Below are 20,903 nucleotides of genomic sequence, written 5' to 3'. Positions count from 1 at the left end.
GTACTATAATAACGTTACGGACACCCTAATTGGCCCTGCAACTACCCTAGGAAGTAAGCATATTACCCTACTAATTACACGACGATTTGGACACCCGTTCCTTATATAGGGAGAGACCTTACGGACGTATATTTAGGAATCTTTTGACTATAACCCGTACTACCTCACTAGTACGGAAATCTACCGCCTATACCGCCGTTTCGGCTACCTATTAGCTGAAAAGCTATATAGAGTCCTTAAACGCTCTGGACATAACAACGTTAATAGGAAGGTAATTAACTACCTAACTAAATACTGCTCCTACTGCTAGAAATACGGACGTTCTCTAGGCCGATTTAAGTTCACCCTTTGTAAGGATCTTAACTTTAACCACTTAGTATACGTAGACATTATGTATATTAACGGCAGCCTAGTACTATATATAATTGATAAGGCAACCCGTTAGTTATAAAATATATCTATAAAGTATACCTGGGATATTTTACGGACCTACTGGATTGATATATATGTCGGACCCCCGCAGTATATTACCCACGACGCTAGTAGGAACTTCATTAGTAAGGAATTCCAGTAGTATGCTACGGCCATAGCTATATTAATAAAAGCCGTTCTAGTTGAGGCATATTAGTCTATTAGGCTTATTAAGCGAGCTTACCTAGCCTTATAGAGAGCTTACTAGATTATTACAGACGAATATAAAGACATCTAAAAGGAACTGGCTCTATAGATGGCCGTAAAAGCCGTTAATAATACTGCTAGCCCGGACGGACTAGTACCTATCCTCTTGGTCTACGGAGCCTACCTAAAGATAAGTAAACTGGATTCTCCTGCCCCGTCTATTACGGAACAAGCAGCCGTAATACAGAAGGTAATGGCCGAGATAGTTAAGCTACGGGCTAAACAAACTGTTAATAACGCCCTATACCACCGTAACGGACCTAATACAACCCTAGTACACGACCTCCCGCTTAACTCTAAAGTCTTTATATGGCGTAAAAGCGGTAATTGGAATGGACCTTATTGCCTACTGGCCGTAGAAAACAAGACGTGCTGCGTATAACTCCCTAGCGGGCCAACTAGCTTTAGAAGCACGTCCGTAAAACCCTACTTTCGGCCCGAAGATAACCATGACGTTAAGCTAGATGAACTAGAAACACCCGTTAAACTAAATAAACCGGAAGCACCTGCCGAACTAGATAGACTAAAAGCACCCCTGCCTTTAGACGAACTAGAAGCACCTATGCCTACTATAGAAGTCCCCCGCAAACCTACTAAACCTACTAAACCTACCGTAAAACGTGGTTGGGGACGCCCCTAAAAGCACCCTATAACTAAGAACCCTATAATAGAGAATTATTTAACCTCTATAGGAATATCCGCAAGGCAATCTTTGCCTGCGGATATATTAGTTTTAGTATAGGAAACCCCGTTTACGGACTTATAATATAAAGAAATTAACGGACTACTTAAAAAGGGTGTCTTTGCGGTTATAATAGAAAGAGATATTTCGCAAGGCGCCCGTATATTTAACTTACGCTTTATTAACGAAATTAAGCACCCTAGTACTAGTAAAGCTTTTAAAAAATTAAGGCTTATTATATAAGCCTATAGCGACTAAAGAAAGGACTTGGTCCTTACGCAATCGCCTATAATTTAACGAGTTAGTTAACGGATTATACTTATATTCTGCCATATTCCGCTAAGTTCCACTAAATCCTGCCAAGTTCTGCTAGGACTATTACCTGAATCCTATTCTGCTCCGTGTACGTATTAACTAAGCAACTAAGCTAACGATATATACCCTTTCTTCTTGTTTCCCTGCCTTCTCTCCTTACGCAACGTCTTAACCTTATTATACAGTTTATGTATATAGCTTAATAGTATCTACTTTGCTATATATTATTACCGCTTATACTTACTCTGTAATACTACGTTACGTTAACCACCTATACTATTGTTAAAATGCAGACTAAACCCGAAGCCCCTATAATAACCGCTAGTATTATATCCGCACTCTAAGAATAATTGGCAGAAATATAGAAGTCTTTTATAGACGCCCTTGTATAGAACTAAGCCATTTTAAATTAATGATAAGCTAAATAAGAAGCATGATACTAATAATTAATTAAGGACCTCTAAGAAGAAGTCCGCACCCTTAAGATGCCTACGCTAGGACCTTAAAACCAAACGCTGTCTCTAGAAATAAATACGCGGAACGCGAGCCCTAAACCTATAGTAGTTACTCACCCTAAACTAACTACTGTACCGTAACGATCTAAACGACTACTAGACCCTCCGATATTTACTAGCAAATAATAAAAACTCCGATTATTTCTAAGCTAGCTTAAAAATAAGTTAACTGGTAATACTAACCGCTACCTAATTAAAGCTAACCGACTCTGCTACGCCCTAAGTTAACTAGGAGGAGACGTAGCTGACTTTATTAAACCCTTTTAACCGAACTCAGTACTAAGTCTAGTTGTACTTCTTAAAGCTATATACGGTGACTTGAACCGCTAAGCTACTACTTAGAGAAAGATAAACTATATAACTTAAGGAACAAAAAGCTTTCCAGTATACTTCTCTGAATTTAACCGTTATATAAAGGAAATAGGCTGGAATAACTCTGTACTAATTAATAGCCTTATTAAATCCTTAAGCTCTAAACTAAAAACCTCCCTAATAGGCGTAGACCTACTAGGAGCCCTTGATGCCTATATAAATGTTATTAATAAACGGTATAATGATATACTACGCCTAACACTGAAGCCTGCCCCCCGATATAATATGATAACCCTATAAACGTCCACTAAGTCATTATCTCAGCCTAAGCACCCTAACGCCATGGATATTAATATTAAAATCCTAGATTACGCCCCACTAGGGTCCTTTAAATGAGAATAACGCCTTAAGCTAGGCCTCTGCTTTAAATGCGGAAGGAAGGATTATATCTTAAAATACTGCCTTGTCCCCCTACCTACGTACCAAAACGATCTATAAACGGCCAATACTAACAGCCGTTTACCGCATTGATCTTCCGGTTACCGTCCCCAATCTTTATCTAGTTCTAGCCCCACGTCTAGTAAGTACTATTTATGAGGACGAAGCTCCAACTGACGTTTTATAAGAACCCTGCCCTAATTACCTCTAAAAGAAAGGTCCTGGAGCTAAGTTACTTTCTAGGACGGCTTTGCCTTAGGATCTCGTTAAACGTATTTAATATTATAAACTCTAACTCTTAGGACCGTAGCATAACTATTAACTGCCGTCTTTGGCAGAATAGTTAATAGGCTAATACTTAAATCCTAATTAATACAGGAGCTAGCGGCATAGGATTTATTAATAAGATCTTTGCGTAAGCTAATAGTTTCACCCTAACCCCCCTTAACTGGCATATTAATGTATTTGGATTTAACGGCAAACGCACTATCTTAGGCCGTATTACCTATGTAGTAGCCCTAAGACTTTAATACCTAAACCATAAAGAACTGATTAAGCTTTTTGTTACCACCTTAGGTTACCTAGTAATCCTTAGACAACCTTGGATAAAGCTATATAAGGTAACTATCAACTAGGATAACCTTAAGCTTCTATTTACTGCCTCCTATTGTAAGTAGAAGTGCCTTATAACTTGCTGCCCTAACCCTAAACTAAAACCTAGGAAATCCACTAAGATTTATCAGCCTAAGATTTCTACTAATGTCTACCCCGCGCCTAAGGAATCCACTAGATTTTACTAACCTAAGAATTCTACCGAATTTTACTAATATAAGATTTCCACCGATATCTACTAAAGATCTAGAAATCCTACCAAACCCTATGAACTAACCCTAACTACTACACTACCCTAAACTAAGTAAAAGCTTAAGCTTAGTATACGGGAGTACTAGAAGAACTGGTACCCTATAATAAAAAAAATACTTAAAAAACCCGAACCTAAATCTAATACTAACTCTATACCTAATACTAAACCTAAACCTAAATAAGAAACTATATAAGAGACTATAAATAATCTAAGAGAGCTTAACACCCTAGATATCCGTATAATTAGAGCTACTCCGCTAGCTTAGCTTACTAAAAAGCCTAAATATACAATTTTCGCTATTACGATGGCTAATATTAAGAAAGCCTTAGCACTAAAGAAGTATACTAACCCTATTACGAAGGTACTAGTAGAGTACCATTACCGCTTAAACGCATTCTCACGAAAGGAAGCTAATAAGCTACTAGAATACCGACTATATAACTATAAGATTGTACTTAAAGAAGGAAAGCAGCCCGGATTTAGACCCCTATATAGAATGTCCTAAAATAAACTCTAAGTGCTATAAAAGTATCTAGACGAGAACCTAAGTAAAGGATTTATTAGAGTAAGCTCTTTACCTATAGCCGTACTAGTAATCTTCATTAAGAAACCTGGCGGTGGTTTGTGCTTTTGCGTAGATTACTAAGCCCTTAACGCCGTTACTATTAAGAACTAATATTTAATCCCGTTAATATAAGAGACGCTAAACTAACTAAGTAAGGCTCGCTACTATACGAAGCTTAATATTATCTCTGTATTTAACCGCCTCCGTATAGCAAAGGGAGATAAATAGCTTACTGTATTTCGTACTTAGTATAGATTATTCGAATACTTAATAACGCTATTCGGCCTTGTAAATGCTCTAAGCTCGTTTTAATATTATATAAACAATACCCTGCGCCCCTACCTAGATATCTTCTATACTGCTTATATTAACGATATCTTAATATATAGTAATAACCTGACTAAATATTAGAAATATGTTAACCTTGTCCTATAAGCCCTACACGGAGCTAGTCTATAATTAGATGTAAATAAATGCGAGTTTTATAAGATGGAAGTCCTATACCTTAGGCTTCTTATTTTTATAGACGGCATATAAATGGACCCGAAGAAAATTGAAGTAATTATAAACTGGTAAGAACCCGAGAATGTTAAGGATGTAAGAGCCTTTATAGGATTTGCTAATTTCTACCGATGGTTTATTAACAACTTCTCCGCCCTAGTTTTACCCCTTATAGCTCTAACCTAAAAGGATAAAGCCTTTATCTTTGACAAGGAATGTAAGAAGGCCTTTACTTATCTAAAGGTTATATTTACTACCGCGCCTATACTTTAATACTTTAACCTAAACCAAATAAGTGTTATAGAAGCTAACTTATCCGACTACGTTACTAAAGGTATCCTGTCTTAATATAATAAAGAGGGAGTATTATACCCTATAGCATATTACTTAAAACGACTAAGCCTAGCTAAATATAACTATAAGATCTATGACAAGGAACTGCTAGCTATTATTAGATGCTTTAAGTAATAGTAACCCGAACTAGAAGGCGCTAGATTCCTAATTAAGGTCCTTAGTAATTATAAGAACCTATAGTACTTTACAACCACAAAATAGCTAAGCCACTGTTAGGCCCGCTAGTTAAAATACCTATCTTATTTCTAATTCTTAATTATGTACTGCCTAGGCGTTTAAGGCTAGAAGCCTAATGCCCTAACCCGATGCTCGCAAGACGCGCTAGTACTGGAAGAGGCACGTTCTTACTAAAATTAGACCCTACTTCGCCCCAAACTGTTTAACCCTCCTACTAAAGATCTTATAGTATAAGTCCTTAAAATAACTAATTAATTAATTAAATAGATTATAACCGATAAATACCCAAATAACGAGTTTATCTAAGAGACGCTTAAGCTAATTTAAGATGGCGTTAGATACTCTAAGAAGATCTCTTTAAGTAAATATAAAGCTCGCGGAAACCGCTTATATTACCAGAACCGTCTAGTTATCCCTAATCACGATAAACTTAAGCTTAAGCTCCTCGAACACGTATACAACCTACCGGTAGCCGGCTACCCAGGCCGAGGAAAAACCCTAGAGCTACTCTAACGGGAGTATTACTAGCTAAACATGCATAACACGACACGAAGGTATATCTTTAGCTATTACGTCTGCTAATGAGCCAAAGCTTTGCATAAGACATATAACGGCTTTCTAAAGCCACTGCCTATTCCGGACCGAAGATAAAAGAATGTCTTAATTGACTTTATTGTTAACCTCCCTGTAAGTAAGGGCTGCACGAATATTATGGTAGTTATAGACCGACTATCTAAGATAAGACACTTGATCGCCTGCCCCAATATGTTAATACCTGCCGTTGCCCAACTGTTCCTAGACCACGTATGGAAACTCTATAGACTCCCCGAAACGATTATCTCCAATAGAGGCAGCTAGTTTATCTCTACATTTTGGAAAGAACTAACTACCTGACTTTATATTAAAGCACTATTATCTACGGTATACTACCTAGAAACGGACGGTTAAACGGAACATGTAAACGCTATAATAGAATAGTATATTCGGATATACACGTCGTACTTATAAGATGACTGGATTGACTAGCTTGCATTTGCTGAGTTTACCGCGAATAATTCCGTTTTAGAAACTATAAAGGTCTCCCCGTTCCTGGCTAACTACGGCTAGTATTTACAAATGGGTTTCGAACCCTTTAGTAATGTTCCTTACCCTGCTTATTACGCCTTATAAGTTGCGGAAGTAAATGAATTTATAGAGAAGATGGAGGAACTATAACAGTTCCTTGCTGATGAAATAATATGGGCTTAATCTGTCTATAAAGCTGCAGCGAATAAGAAACGAACCCTAGCACTAGCCTACTAAATTGGTAACTTTATTTAGCTAGATATAAGAAATTTAAACACGAAATGACCCGCTAAAAAGCTTAATTGGAAGAACACTAGCCCTTATAAGGTTGAGAAGGTTGTCTCCTCCTACGCCTACTGACTAAAGCTCCCTAATACGGTTAAAATCCACCCCATATTCTACACGTTAGTCCTCCGCCCCGCTACTCCTATATTAGACACCCTACCCGGACAGATATAAGACCCTCCCCTACTAGTTGAAGTGGATGGTGAGAACGAGTACTTTGTTAAAAGAATTAATGACATTAAGTATAATAAACGGAAACGTTAATATATGTATCTTACAAAATGGAGAGGCTTTACTAAGCCCTTATGGGAACCTGTTAACTCTATAGGACTTATATAAGCCGCAGAAGACTTTTACGAACTTTATCTAGAACTACTATAGCCCTATCTCGCAGAAGCTTGAGTTTAAAGGGGGGGGTACTGTTACGGGACACCCCCGTGACACCTTATATACGTCCACCTATTTCCACCAACTTAGCAACTAGAGACTAACTATAAGACGGCAATTTGCGGCAATCTAACGGCAATCTGCTATATTCTGCTATATTCCGCTAAGTTCCACCAAATCCTGCCAAGTTCTGCTAGGACCACCACCTGAATCCTATTTTGCTCTGTGTACGTGTTGACTAAGCAACCAAGCTAACGATATATATCCTTTCTTCCCGTTTCCCTGCCTTCTCTCCTTACGCAACGTCTTGACCTTATCACACAGTTCATGTATATAGCTTAATAGTATCTACTTTGCTACATATTATCACCGCTTATACTCACTCCGTGACAGTATGGTGCATTTACGGCCCGTTAAAAGGCCGTACAGTTCATTTTATGGACCGTAAGTAGGACTTACGGCTAGCTTGGAGCACTATTTGGAAGGCAACCCAAAAGGCACCTTAGGAGGGATTTCCTATGTATTTTCTTATGTGTTTTATGGTTCTATTAAGACAATTACGGAGGCTATACACAAGTGGTTTTATTTTCCAAGTACCGCCAGTATATAATTATAGCACCTATCGTACTAACTGCGTGCTTACGCGTTCGGTACGCCGAGTGCGCGTTTACGCGTTTGGTGTACTAACCACCCGCTTACGTGTCTGGTGCACTTCTAAAGCACTAACTAATTAGGGGGGAGGCGCATTAGTATATAGACTACGTAGTTTGCTTTATATAATCGACAGTCACCATCTAAACGAGCATATAATACTATGCGTATTTTATGCCCCTAGATACGACTTACTCGTGCTATTAAGTTAGTATGAATAAAGATATTTAAGTGTTTCTAGGCTTTACTAATTTCTATAAGCGCTTTATTTATAACTACTTAGACGTTGCTTAATACCTATTTAACTATATTATAAAAGCTTTTTAAGACCTAACCTAAGGAGTAAAAAGCTTAAAGACGGTAAGGAAGAAAACTAAGAAGGGACTAACTAAATAGTATAAACTATAGTTATAGCCCAGAAAGGTCTAGGAGGCCTTTTAAGAACTCTGCAAAAAGTTTACAAAAGCTTTATTACTGCGGCATTTTAACCTAGATTAGCTATTAATAATAATTACTAATATATTAAATTTTGCCCTTATTAGTATTCTACTATAACCTAATAGGTATCTAGACGCTACCTAGCTCTACTAAAGACTAGTAGCATTTTATAGTAGAAAATTCTAGGGGCCTAAAGTTAAGTATTATACCCACGATAAGGAACTACTAGCTATAGTTAACTGCTTTAAATAGTAGCGATATTACCTTAAGTACGTAAGCTATACCACTTATATACTTTTAGATTATTATAATCTACGCTACTTTATAACTATAAAGGAGCTTATACCTTAATAAGCCAGATAAGTAAAGAAGCTTACGCGATTTAATTTTGAGATTAAATATAAGCTAGGGGAAAATAACCCTACTAATAGACCGTTATAACGGCCAAACTATACTAAAGGCTTTAAAACGGGAGAAGGAAAATAAATAATAGATATTTTGCTCCCTATATTATAGAATAAGCTCTAGGTATAAAATACTTAAATACTTATAGCTTTACGTATTAAATCTTAGGTAGTATAAACCCTATTAACTTCTTATAACGGAACCTTATAGTAGGTACTACGGTAGGCTTATTAATAGGCTAGGTGTATAGGTAAAGCAAGTTAAAGTTAACAATATAATAACAACTAGTAGAGTAGTTGCCTAACAGATTAACTCTAATTATATTCTAAGAATTATTATAAGGAAGGAACTATTTAGGTAGGGACTATAGTCCTTTAAATATACAACCGTACTCCTATAAAATCCTTCTTATATATAATATACGTGTGCTCTATTTACTTTGTTACGGATTATATAGATTCCACAAATTATATAGATCGCCTTATATAACCTTAGTTACTATTTCTCGTTATATAGTTTTACTGGTTCCATTCTAGACTATGCCTAAATTAACTAACTAGCTTCTTTTAATCCTTCTCCTAGTAGTTATAACATTATACTTAAAGCGTCTATAATACCATCTCCCTCCTCTTTATCTTTGTCCTTAAAGATCCTAAATATCTCTAAGTCGTTTACTAGAGGTATAATATCTATTTAATTAATTTGGTTAATATTATTGCTTATTATACCTAAAGCAATTTCTTTATCCTTAACTACTCGTCGTAGTTACACTATCGCTATAATACTATCTCTTAGTAAGATTATACCGTCTCCATATTCTTACTGTGTAAAAGAGGGGTTAGTTTATATTACGTTAGCGAACCTATCTTTACAACAACTATCCTCTTATTTAGAGTATACTAGAGCGAATATTTATTTATTCTGTAACGTTTACTCTATTTTTAATACCAAATATATATAACCTATTACTCTTAGTAGTCGTCTAGTTCCCTAATTAATTTATCTTAGGGTTTTGTGTTTAATTTGCTGCTATATAACTAGATAATAAACTGTTTATTACTTTAGTAGAGTTGCGCTGTTTCTAAGATACTAAACAGGAGGCTGCTAATGCTCAGCAACGGGCCCTTAAGTCTCATCTTACGGCGTCCGCTTAGTTAATCCGTCTTAAAAAGGTTTATAAGAAGGTCTGTTTTAAGAAGTAGAAACTTATAGAATAGGGTTTATAGGAACTTAGTAATAAGAGAACAAACTCTCTTCCGTTTAAAAAGGAAATAGATCTAAGTAGTTTAGTAACTGCTCTTTTTAGGTCCCTCTTAGGTAACTTATTTTTTTATAATCCTTTTTTGTTAATACTGCCTAACCTAATCTCTTCTAATACTCCTATACCTTTCCTATAGCGTTTTTTAAATTCTCTAGTAGTTCCTAGGTAGTTTTAGTATAGCCTATCCACTTAACCTTATACTATATTTTATCGTTAATGTCCTTATAACTTACGATCTTTAAAACTTACTATTTATCCTCTTTTTACTCTCTATATATATCTACCTTATAAACTAATAGCTTAATATTCCTATATACTAGCTCTAGCATTATAATATACTATATAGGGTAGATCTTTATTCTAGCTAGTAGGTTTAACTTAAATATAACCTATAAAATCCTCTATATAATTTTAAAAGGTCTTAGTCTAACGTAATCCAACTTCTTACTTAATTATTAACACTTAAAATTTTTATATAGTAGCCACACTTTATCTCCCTCCTTAAGATCTAGTCCCTTAGATCTCTTAGCATTATAGTACCTTTTTATTNTCTTTTATACTTTCTTTACTAATTCTATAAGGTCTATATAAAGATTTATTAANATCTTTANTNTTTTTTTAGCCGTNCTACTTATCTTCTTTATTTATTATAGTAACAACGATATTCTTAGCTTATATCTATAATTTGCCTTAAATAGTAATATGCCTATTCCTTCTTAAGGTGTTACGTTATATACAAATTATATAACTAGTAATAATTAATATAATGTCTTAAATACTGCTCTAGTGTCTAATTTAATCTCTCTATTTAACCGTCTGTCTATAGATAATATACGGTAGAAGTTACTACTCTAACTCCTTATTCCGCTAAAAATACCTCCTAAAATGCTACTATAAATCTTAGATCTCTATTTAATATAATTTTACTTAATACTTTGTGTTTTATAAATACTTCTTTAATATAGATTCTAGTAATATCTTCTACTAATATTTCTTCTATATATACTATAAAGTATCCCCACTTTATAAGCTTATCTACTATTACTAAGATTATATTATAATCTTATCTAGTAATAAGGTCTCTTAATTTTAGTAACTTAATAATAAAGTCCTATAATATAACTTCCTATAGTCTTTCTGGTACTTTAATAGGTTATAGCCCTCTATATAGCTTATGCCTTATTAGTTTATTTCTTTAGCAATCTAGATATTCCTTTATAACTTTTTATACTAAGCCCTAAATTCTATTAATAATATACTCCTCTTAGAGTCTTAACACTAAGCCTATAGCACTATTATATTCTTAAGTCATTCCCTTATAGAAATCTTTTATAAATTACTCTGCTATGCTTTTTAGGATATACTTAGCTTCTTAGTTTTTATATATATCCGTCTATAGATCTTCTAGTTATACTTTTAGAATTCTTTATACCTAAAAGCTTCCTAGTGTTTTATAGATTCTTTCTAGTTCCTTATTCTCTTAAGTTGCTATAATTTTTAGATAATTATACCTAATTAGTCTATCTATGTCTTTTTATAGTAAAGCCCCTAATGGCTTCTTATTATTTTATTGTTTAGCTTTCTAACTTAGAGTATCTACTTATATATTATCTATACCCTTAGTATACTAAATCTTAAAATAGTATTCTATAAGCATTTCTGCCTATTTAACCTATCTTTAATTAAGCTCCTTTATTATTAGGAATCCTATTAGGTTCTTATAATCTATCTTAACTATAAATAGTTTTTTTTTATACTTTATAAGAATGCTTTCTATTTTTTTAGTGCTATAATTATACCTAATAACTCCTTATTGTAAATGTCATAGTTTAACTCTAGTAGTATTATCTTTTAACTATAGTATGCTACTAGGTGCTATCTATCTTAATGCCTCTATATAAAGTATACCCCTAGTATATAGTCTAATATATCTATTTTTACAACCGTTTCTAGTCTTAGTTAATAGATCTTAAGAACTAGCTCCTAGGTAAATAACTCTTTAACTTTTCTAAAGAGTCTTTTTTATTCCTCTCCCTATACCTATAGTTCTTCTTTCTTTGTTAACTCCGTAAATAGTTTAATATCCTTTAACTATTGCGCTATAAACCTCCTACAGTAATTATAAAACCCTAGAAATAATCTTAACTGTATAATATTCTCTAATTCTTACTAATTTATTATAGCCTTAATCTTTTTTAAATCTATACTAAGTTAGCCTAGTTTAATAATAAATCTAATAAAATTGGTCTTCCTAGTAAAGAACTCGTATTTCTTAATTACTACTAGCATCTATTCTTTTTATAGTCTCTTTAAGACCTATTTAACGTGTTCTCTGTGTTTTTCCTTAGTTATAGAGTAAATAATAATATTATTAAGATATACCATAACAAATTTATCTAAGTGTTCCCCTAATATATTATTAATATACTTCTAGAATATTGCTAGTACGTTTATAAGCCTAAATTATATAACTAATAGCTTATATAGTCCTTCCTTTAACCTAAATACTACCTTTTATTTGTTGCCTTCCTTAATCCTAATCTAATAGTACGCCTATCTTAGATCTATTTTCGTAAAGATTTGCGTATTACCTATCCTATCCTAGATTTCGCTAATTAAGGGTAAAGGATACTTATCCTTTCTAGCAATACTATTTAACTATCTATAGTTAATATATAGCCTTAGTTTGCCATTTTTTTTAGTACGAATAGTACTAGATAACCCGCTAATAACTATAATAGTCTAATATATCCTTTTCATAAGTTTTCTTAGATAAACTCTTTTAGTGCTTTATTTTCTTCTTTGGTAAGCTTATAGATTAGAAAAAACCTTAAACTTATTCCTAGTTCTAATTCTATCTTATAATCCTATACTATATACTCTACCAGTTTTTTACTTTCTAGTAACTATAGTTTCTTACTATACTTATAGTATCTCTTTAGTATATAACTTAAGCTCTGCTTAGTCTCTTTATATATTACTCTAACTTAGTACTATACTAACTTGGCTTATTATTGCGTTTTACGTTATTAAGTATCCTTAATATTAACTTAACCTATAACCCAATTAATCTTTAGATTATATTTCTATAACTAAGGTATTCCTAGTACTACCTTATTATTCCCTAATAGTAATATATTAAAAGACATCTTAATTTATCTTCCTTTAATAGTTAACTAAATTGGTCCTATTTTAAGATTAATAATACCTCCTTTATAGGCTATTAGATCTCCTAAAATTATTACTAATAGGTAAAGATGCTCCTTTTTCCTGTATAGTAATCCCATTCTTTTAACTATTACTAGTAAGATATAGTTTCTTATTACTCTACTATCTATTAATACTTTAAACTGCTAATCTTACTATTTAACTCGTAAATTTAGGTATTGTCCTTAAATTTCTTTAAGGGTTTAAGGCTTTACTACTAGTTCCCTCTAGTTCTATAGGCCTCTACTTTTCCTAACTATTAGCTACTTAATCTTATTTATACTTAGTCCACTTTTAGCTAATACTTAGTTTGTTTTTTATCTTTAATATACTATAGATACGTGTTCTCTGGGTATTTTTACTACTATTATCTATCTAGGCATTCTTTCGTAAAGAATCTTCTTAGCTAAAGTATTAAGTCCCCTAACTCTTAAACTTTTACTAGATGCTAGCTATGCATATACTTAGCGTTTTAATACTTCTATTCTTCTACTAGCTAATATATTCTTATAGGGTATTTTTAATACTTATCCTTTAGTGCTCTGTATATATTATACGTATTATCTACGTATATAATTTACGTTAACGTATAATATGCTTAGTATTTTAGGTTAACTCTTAGCTCGTCTTTATTCTTAAGTTTAAACCTCTATTATATTAATCTAAACGTTATAACTTTATTTATAGGTACTAAGATACGCCTTTTACTTCTCTAGTCCTCTAAACGCCCCTTTAGATCTCTTAATATTATAATTAAGGCTCCCTTAATATAACTTATCGTCTTTTCTGTAATTAGGTGGTCTTAGATAACTTTCTCGTCTAACTATATATAAAAATCTTCCCACTTATCGTTATACCTTTACCTATACCACTTTTAGTACAGCTGCTAGAGTGTATATGGCTTGTCCGTAAGGAAGTATCTTCTTATTATTACATCGTAACAGCCTTTATTGTGTCGTTCCTTAAACCTAGTTAAAATCCCTAAATCCTCTTCTTATTCCAGTTTAGTAAGCCACTTAGCTCTTAGTATACCTACTTTAGGCCTATTAGTAATTCTTTATATAAGTGCTCTATCCTTTATATAGCCTAATATACTAAATCTCTTATCTAGTTTCTGTTCTTACTATAAGGTAATTCTTGCTTTAAATTCCTCTATAGTTTCTTTCTTTTCGCGTCTTATGAGTAGATTTTTAAAGTCTTCTTACTTCCTAATTTTAGTATTAACTTTTTAATCTTTAGGCTGAACACTACGTTCCCCTAGTAAGTCCTCTAGGTCTATATACCTGTCTCCTAGTCTAATTACTATTTATACCGCAAATTCTCTAATCTCGTTAATGGTCCTTATTTATATCTTAAAGTCTTAGTTCTATAGGATTCTTAATCCTAAGCTCGCTTCTAACTTAAGCTTTACTTTAGCTTTAGTCTAACTAGGCTTACTTAGTGTTTTTACCTTATTTTAAGAGTCTTAAATCTTACTTATCTTATCTTAAGAATCTTATACCTATAGGAAACTCTATCCTAAGCTTATTTGTATGCCCTTAAACTAAGCTACTACCCTACTCCATCGGTTTCTGTCTATTATAGGTCCTTAGGTTTACCTTATCTTATCTTAAAAATCTTAGTTATCTCTTATCTTATTATAAGAATCTTAAGCCTTTAGCTTCTTGCCTTTATTAAGTACTAAAGTAGTTCGCTATCTTACTTCTCTTACGTTTTGTGAAGTAATAGATATCATATCTAGTGGGGTCTTAATCCCTACTAATATTCCCTATTCTATAGTGGAATTATCCTCTACCTCTTTTATAATATCTTTAAGGTTTATATACTTCTAGTAAGCTACTTTTATTACCTTATTATTATAGAATATTTTACCTACGTTAAATTTATCGTCCTTAATATCCGATCTATAAACTGGTTTATTAGTTCCCTTATACTCCGCTAAATATAGCTCTTATGGCCAATAGCTTACGCCGTACTTAGCGTTTTTATAAATTTAGCATATATTATTATAATAAAACGCAAAACTTCTATTTAAACACTCTTTTGTTCCTTATAGTATACTATTATTCCTCTATATATATATGTCTTCTGCTAGTCTAGTTCCCTTTATTATATAGTAACTCTAACCATCTTTATAATCCCTTATAAAGTAACCTTATTTTCTATAATTTATATAAGCTCCATCTTTAAACTATTAACTTTACTATAGAGTCCGCCTAAACGTCTTCTGCTACTAAGATCCCTAGTTTAGCCTTTACTCCTTAGTCCTATAATTACTAAATCCTTAACCTCTAGATTTCTATAGTTTCTTACTCTATCTCTTATAGGCTTCTTTAGTACTACTTAGGTCTATTAGCTTTGTACTATACTATAGTTTCTAATTTAGCTTTGGTTGTTACGTACTCTACGCCTTATATAACTATAAAACTCTATCCTAGCCTCTCTTAGCCTGTTCCCTTTAGTAAATCCTATTATTAATCTTAATTACTTAATCTATTAATTTTCTTAGGGTATCTGTATCTTCCATTAGAATAATTACGTCCTAGACTTTAGCCTTAAGTCTTTATTTATACTATGCCATAAGCGCCCTATTATTCTACTCTACTTATATTACTAACGTTTAAAACTACATAGTGTACTTAATTGCTAAAGTGTGTTACGTAATATTTTAAAGTTTCCTTTCTACTATAGTTATTTCTTCTAAATCCCCAAATATCTATATAAGTTATTTTGTAAATCCTTTCTAACTTAAGAATATAAATCGCACCTCTTAATTAGTGGTTATTATTCCGTTCGCCTGTATTTCCGTAAGGTAAGGCTTAAACTACTTAAGTGCTTTTCCTAACAGGAATAGTCCTACATAGGCTATTTAATCCATAGGTATTAGTAGCTTAGCTCCCTTTTACGCAACTTTAAAGTACATCTACGTAAGAAATCCTTTAAGTTTTAACTTTTTACCTAAGTACCTTTTAATAGATAGTAGTTTAATCTTTACTGCCCTTATCCCATTAACCCTTTCTTCCAATACTTAATTGTTTATTGTTAACTAGTTAACTATCTCTTGTAGTTATCTAACCGTTACTAGTTATTAAAAGTCAGTGTCTATTATACTAGTGTCCCCTCCTAACCTTAAAGTAGTTGCCGCCGCTAATAGCGTTATAGTGGCTGCTTTTAATGGCATATTATTTAACTTTCTGCACTTATTACTATAACTAGGTAGTAATTATATAACGGAACCTTGTAGCAGGTACTACGGTAGGCTCGTTAATGGGCTAGGTATATAGGTAAAGTAAGTTAAAGTTAATAATATAATAATAACTGGTAAAGTGGTTGCCTAATAGATTAACTCTAATTATATTCTAAGAATCACTATAAGGAAGGAACTATCTAGGTAGGGACTGTGGTTCTTTAAATATACAACCGTACTCCTATAAAATCCTTCTTGTATATAATATACGTATACTCTATCTACTCTATTACAGATTATGCAGATCCCATAGATTATACAGATCGCCTTACGTAACCTTAGTTACTATTCCTCGTTATATAGTTCTACCGGTTCTATTCTGGACCGTGCCTAAATTAACTAACTAGCTTCTTCTAACTCTTCTCCTAGTAGTTGTAAGATTGTACTTAAAGCGTCTGTAATACTTCTACTAATGTTTTAGCTAGTACCTAGTCTATAGCTAATAAGGGTCTAAATATACCTAGTAATATACTATTTCTAATTGCTAAGCTATCCCCTTAAACTAATAGCGAAGCTATAAAGCAATTAGAACTCGGAGCCCTATAATAACTAAAGAACTTTAATTTTATAGCGGCCTTCCTAATATACGCGTATTAAAGAGTTATAAAATCTATAGTACTATCTAGTTTTATACTTAAAGCAGTATAGAATAAAATAGCTTTTACCTAGAAACTATTTAAAAGGTTAACGGATTTTATCTATAAGGTGTAATAGAGGGATACTTTCTATATAAACCTTAATGCGGAAGTAAACCGGAAACGTAATAGAAAGGAAGCTACTAGGCGCTACTATTAGGAACTAAACCTAATGGGCCTACTGTATAGAGGTAGTAAGGTTTAGGCGCTATAAGAAGTAAATCTATAATAGAAGATTCTTATAAAGAATTATAATAATCCTTTAGGCGGCCACTATAGTTAAGTAAAAACAGTGGAATTACTTTAGCGTAAATACTATTAGCTAAGGCTTAATTATGAAGTAAAGGAGTATATTAGCTATTGCGAGAAGTGTTAAGTATATAAGATCCGCAGGTATAAGCTATAGTGTCTACTTAAATTAGTTCCCCCCGCTAGTAAGCTATAGTAATATTATGCTATAGACTTTATTACGGATCTTCCGCTATCTAAAGATAGCTAAGGACGAATATATAATTTGGTTCTTATACTTATTAATAGGTTTTTAAAGTACGTCTAATACCTTCCTATTAATAAAATAATTAATATATAAGAGCTTACGAACCTAATTAAGGAGAAATGCTTTCTTAAAGTAGATTAGCTATACTCTATTATTACTAATAGGGGCAGCGTCTTTATAAGCTAATACTGGTCGGATCTATGCTTTTATTTAAAGATAGACTACTATTATAGTATAGCTTTCTATTTATAAATGGATAGGTAAATAACACGCTAGAACTAGGAACTGGAGTCTTACTTATAAATATATTTAAACTACTAGTAAGATAACTAGTATAAGCTACTTCCGTATATAGAGTATGCTTATAATTTAAAGTAATATATATTGTATAAGTATGCACTAATCTAGATTACCTATAGCGTTTAACTATTTGGGTTTAATGGTATACCTAATAATTACTGGCTAAGGCCGTATAATTAGTTATAGGATCCTACTGGGAAGTTTAAGAATATCTACTAGAGAGTATAAGGATACCTCTAGGAATAGGAGGAGTAATAAAAGTATGTAAAGTAGAGCCTATAAGATGCCTAAGAGTAGTAGAGACTTTGGTATAACCGCAAGCACTAAAATAAGTATTTTAGAGTAGGCGATAAGGTTTTATTACGGTTAACAAATATTAAAACCTATTAACTATTAAAGAAGCTTAATATAAAATACCTAGGTCCCTTTTAAGTTAAGGAATAAATTAGCAAGCTAGCTTATTATCTTTGGCTACCCCTATCTATAGCCTATATATATTTAGTATTTTATATAAACCTACTAGAGCTATAGTATAGACTACCGCTAGAAAAGAACTTCCGTCTAGGCCTAATTAAATACCCTAAGGTAGTAGGCGAGCGGTATAAGGTTAAAGCTATACTATGCTATAAGTCTATTAAGAATAAGCTTTAATTTAAAGTTAAATAGCTAGGCTAGCCCGCTAAAAACTCTATATAGGAACTAGAGGATTACCTTAATTATTATAAAGATATTCTAAAAGAATATTAGGACCAAGGTCTATAATCTATAAGTTATAGAAAGCGCTCTAATACTATAGTGTTATCGCGACCTATAAAGAAAGCTCGTAAAAAGAGTAAATAGATTAAATTAGATATGGAATAAATAGGCTCTAGAAACTATAGGGATAGGGCTACAGCCTAAAGTAGGATAGGTTCTTAGCCTTTTTACGTATATAGCATAGAGCTAATAGGGCATTTTACTAGAATTGCATTCCTATTTATTTATTTATATTAGGAATATTGTTTTTAGGGCTCCTAGGCCCTTCCTAAAAGCCTTTTAAGGCCTTTCTAAGCACCTAATTAAGGTCTTTAATTACTACTATATATAAAAATAAATTCCAAATACCTAATCCGAAAAGCTACTATGCCTTATCCTTAGGAGTAGGATTAGTATCTATTGGGCTACTAAGTAATGGCTAATAAGAATGGGATTTAGACCCCTTAGTAGGGGTATAAGTAGGTATAAAAACAGGGGGAGGATAATAAGGTGTAAATAAAGCAGAGACTCTTAAACGCTTAATACTAATATTAGGTCTAAACTAATACTAATAAAGCTCTTGCGGCGTAAGCTTATAGTTAATAAAGATACGCTTAAGCCTAGAATAAATAGAGACGTTAACTAGCTAGTATAATCTAGAACCACCAAGACCTTACTATAGTAACTATTAGTTACCTATCCGCTAGGTACCCGAAGGGTAACCTACCTAATACTATATTATATTATACTTTTTTAAAACTTAACGCGTATACGCAAACTTCTTCCTATAGTAGACGGCAACCTTCTTTTTATTACCCCTATTCCGCACCCTATCCTTAGTATATTAACCTTACTCTTATATTAAGCGTTACTAGCTAGCTTACTAAGAATTATAGGCAGTATAAATGGCTATGGTATAGTTTTAAATACAACCTAAATGTTTAGCATTAGCGCTTAAATAGGAGAGAGCCCGGGTAATATAGTAGTTAAAGATATTAAAGAAACGTTGCCACTTAGGCCTAGGCTATTAAAGTTAGTAATAGAAATCTATTAAGGATAGAGAAGCTTACCTTAACGTAACTACCGCTTTTAGTATATATGCATTAATTATAAGAACTAAAGGTATTAGATTTAACGCAGTGCGTCTTATTATAAGCCTTTAGAATCCTATTATTAGATTTCTNGTNTTTTAAAGANNTATANGCAAAATTATTTANGTAGGACTAGNACNAGTTNNNANTTAGCGGAGGTTAGGGTTCTATATATAAAGGTAGGGCTAGAATACACTATAGAATCTACTTAAAAGAGCAGTTAGTAGGAGAATAAAAAGGTATATTAAATTATTAATATAAAAAGAGAAAATCTTAATAATATATTAAAGATACGTCTAAATTGGACGAAGGTTAATAATGGGAAAGTAAGGTATTAAGGAAAAGGAGCAGCTTAATAAGCAAAGGTGTCCTTACACTTTACCGTCTAATACCCTTTTAGTAAATAGCCGTAACCTTACTAATATAACTCTATTATAATAGCGCTATTTAAAAAAAAGGAAACACGCGTATAAGTTATTTAACTATTACTTTCTTATAAAAACTAGCTACACGGCTAGGGGAAGGCAATTAAAACGTTAAATTAAAGACGTATATAGGTTAAATTAGACCTAAAATAATACTATAGTATTAAAGAACAACGTTATAGACGTTCTTAACAATTGTATAATAGCTATAATTACTATTACGAAATATCCCTATTTACTAGGTAATAGAGCTACGCCAAATATATGGTATAGGACTACTAGATTTAAAAGCATATATACTAAATCTTAAGAGATAAGTCTCTTTAACTAATTAATTAATACCTTAACCGCATTTAATAGCCTAAGGGTAAATATAGGAGCAATATATTAGTGACGTAGAGGATTATAAGAAAAGGATTATAAGAAAGAATTATAGACTATATCTTAGTAGTTAAGGATAACGATAAGCTAAGGCTCTATATATTAAATCCTATACTAAAAGGTTTTACGGAACTATACTAGAATACTAAATTGCCTATAATACTCGTAATTAATTACAGACTGGCATAAAGGCTTAGAAGTAGAGTTGCATAAAAATCCCTATATTAGCCTAGGTAGTCACTAGTATACTTTTAGTAGGCTTCTAATAGGTCTCCTAGTAATCCTCGCGTTTTTTCTTTAGTTATATTTTTTCCTTATTAAGGTTTTTTAGGAGTTTAAAGCAGGGGTTAGATAGATAGATAATATATAGCGGTATACTAATACCTCTCTAATATCTCTCCGAACCCCTTCTGGGACGAGCCCTTATAATCTCCCTACCGTAAGGTAATAGCGATTAGGGGCCGACCGTAAAAAGGGGGGGGGGTAATATAA

Source organism: Cenococcum geophilum, assembly GCF_001692895.1.
Source record: "Cenococcum geophilum 1.58 unplaced genomic scaffold K441scaffold_1, whole genome shotgun sequence".
Taxonomy (NCBI): Eukaryota; Fungi; Ascomycota; class Dothideomycetes; order Gloniales; family Gloniaceae; genus Cenococcum; species Cenococcum geophilum.
This window is presented reverse-complemented; position numbering follows the sequence as displayed.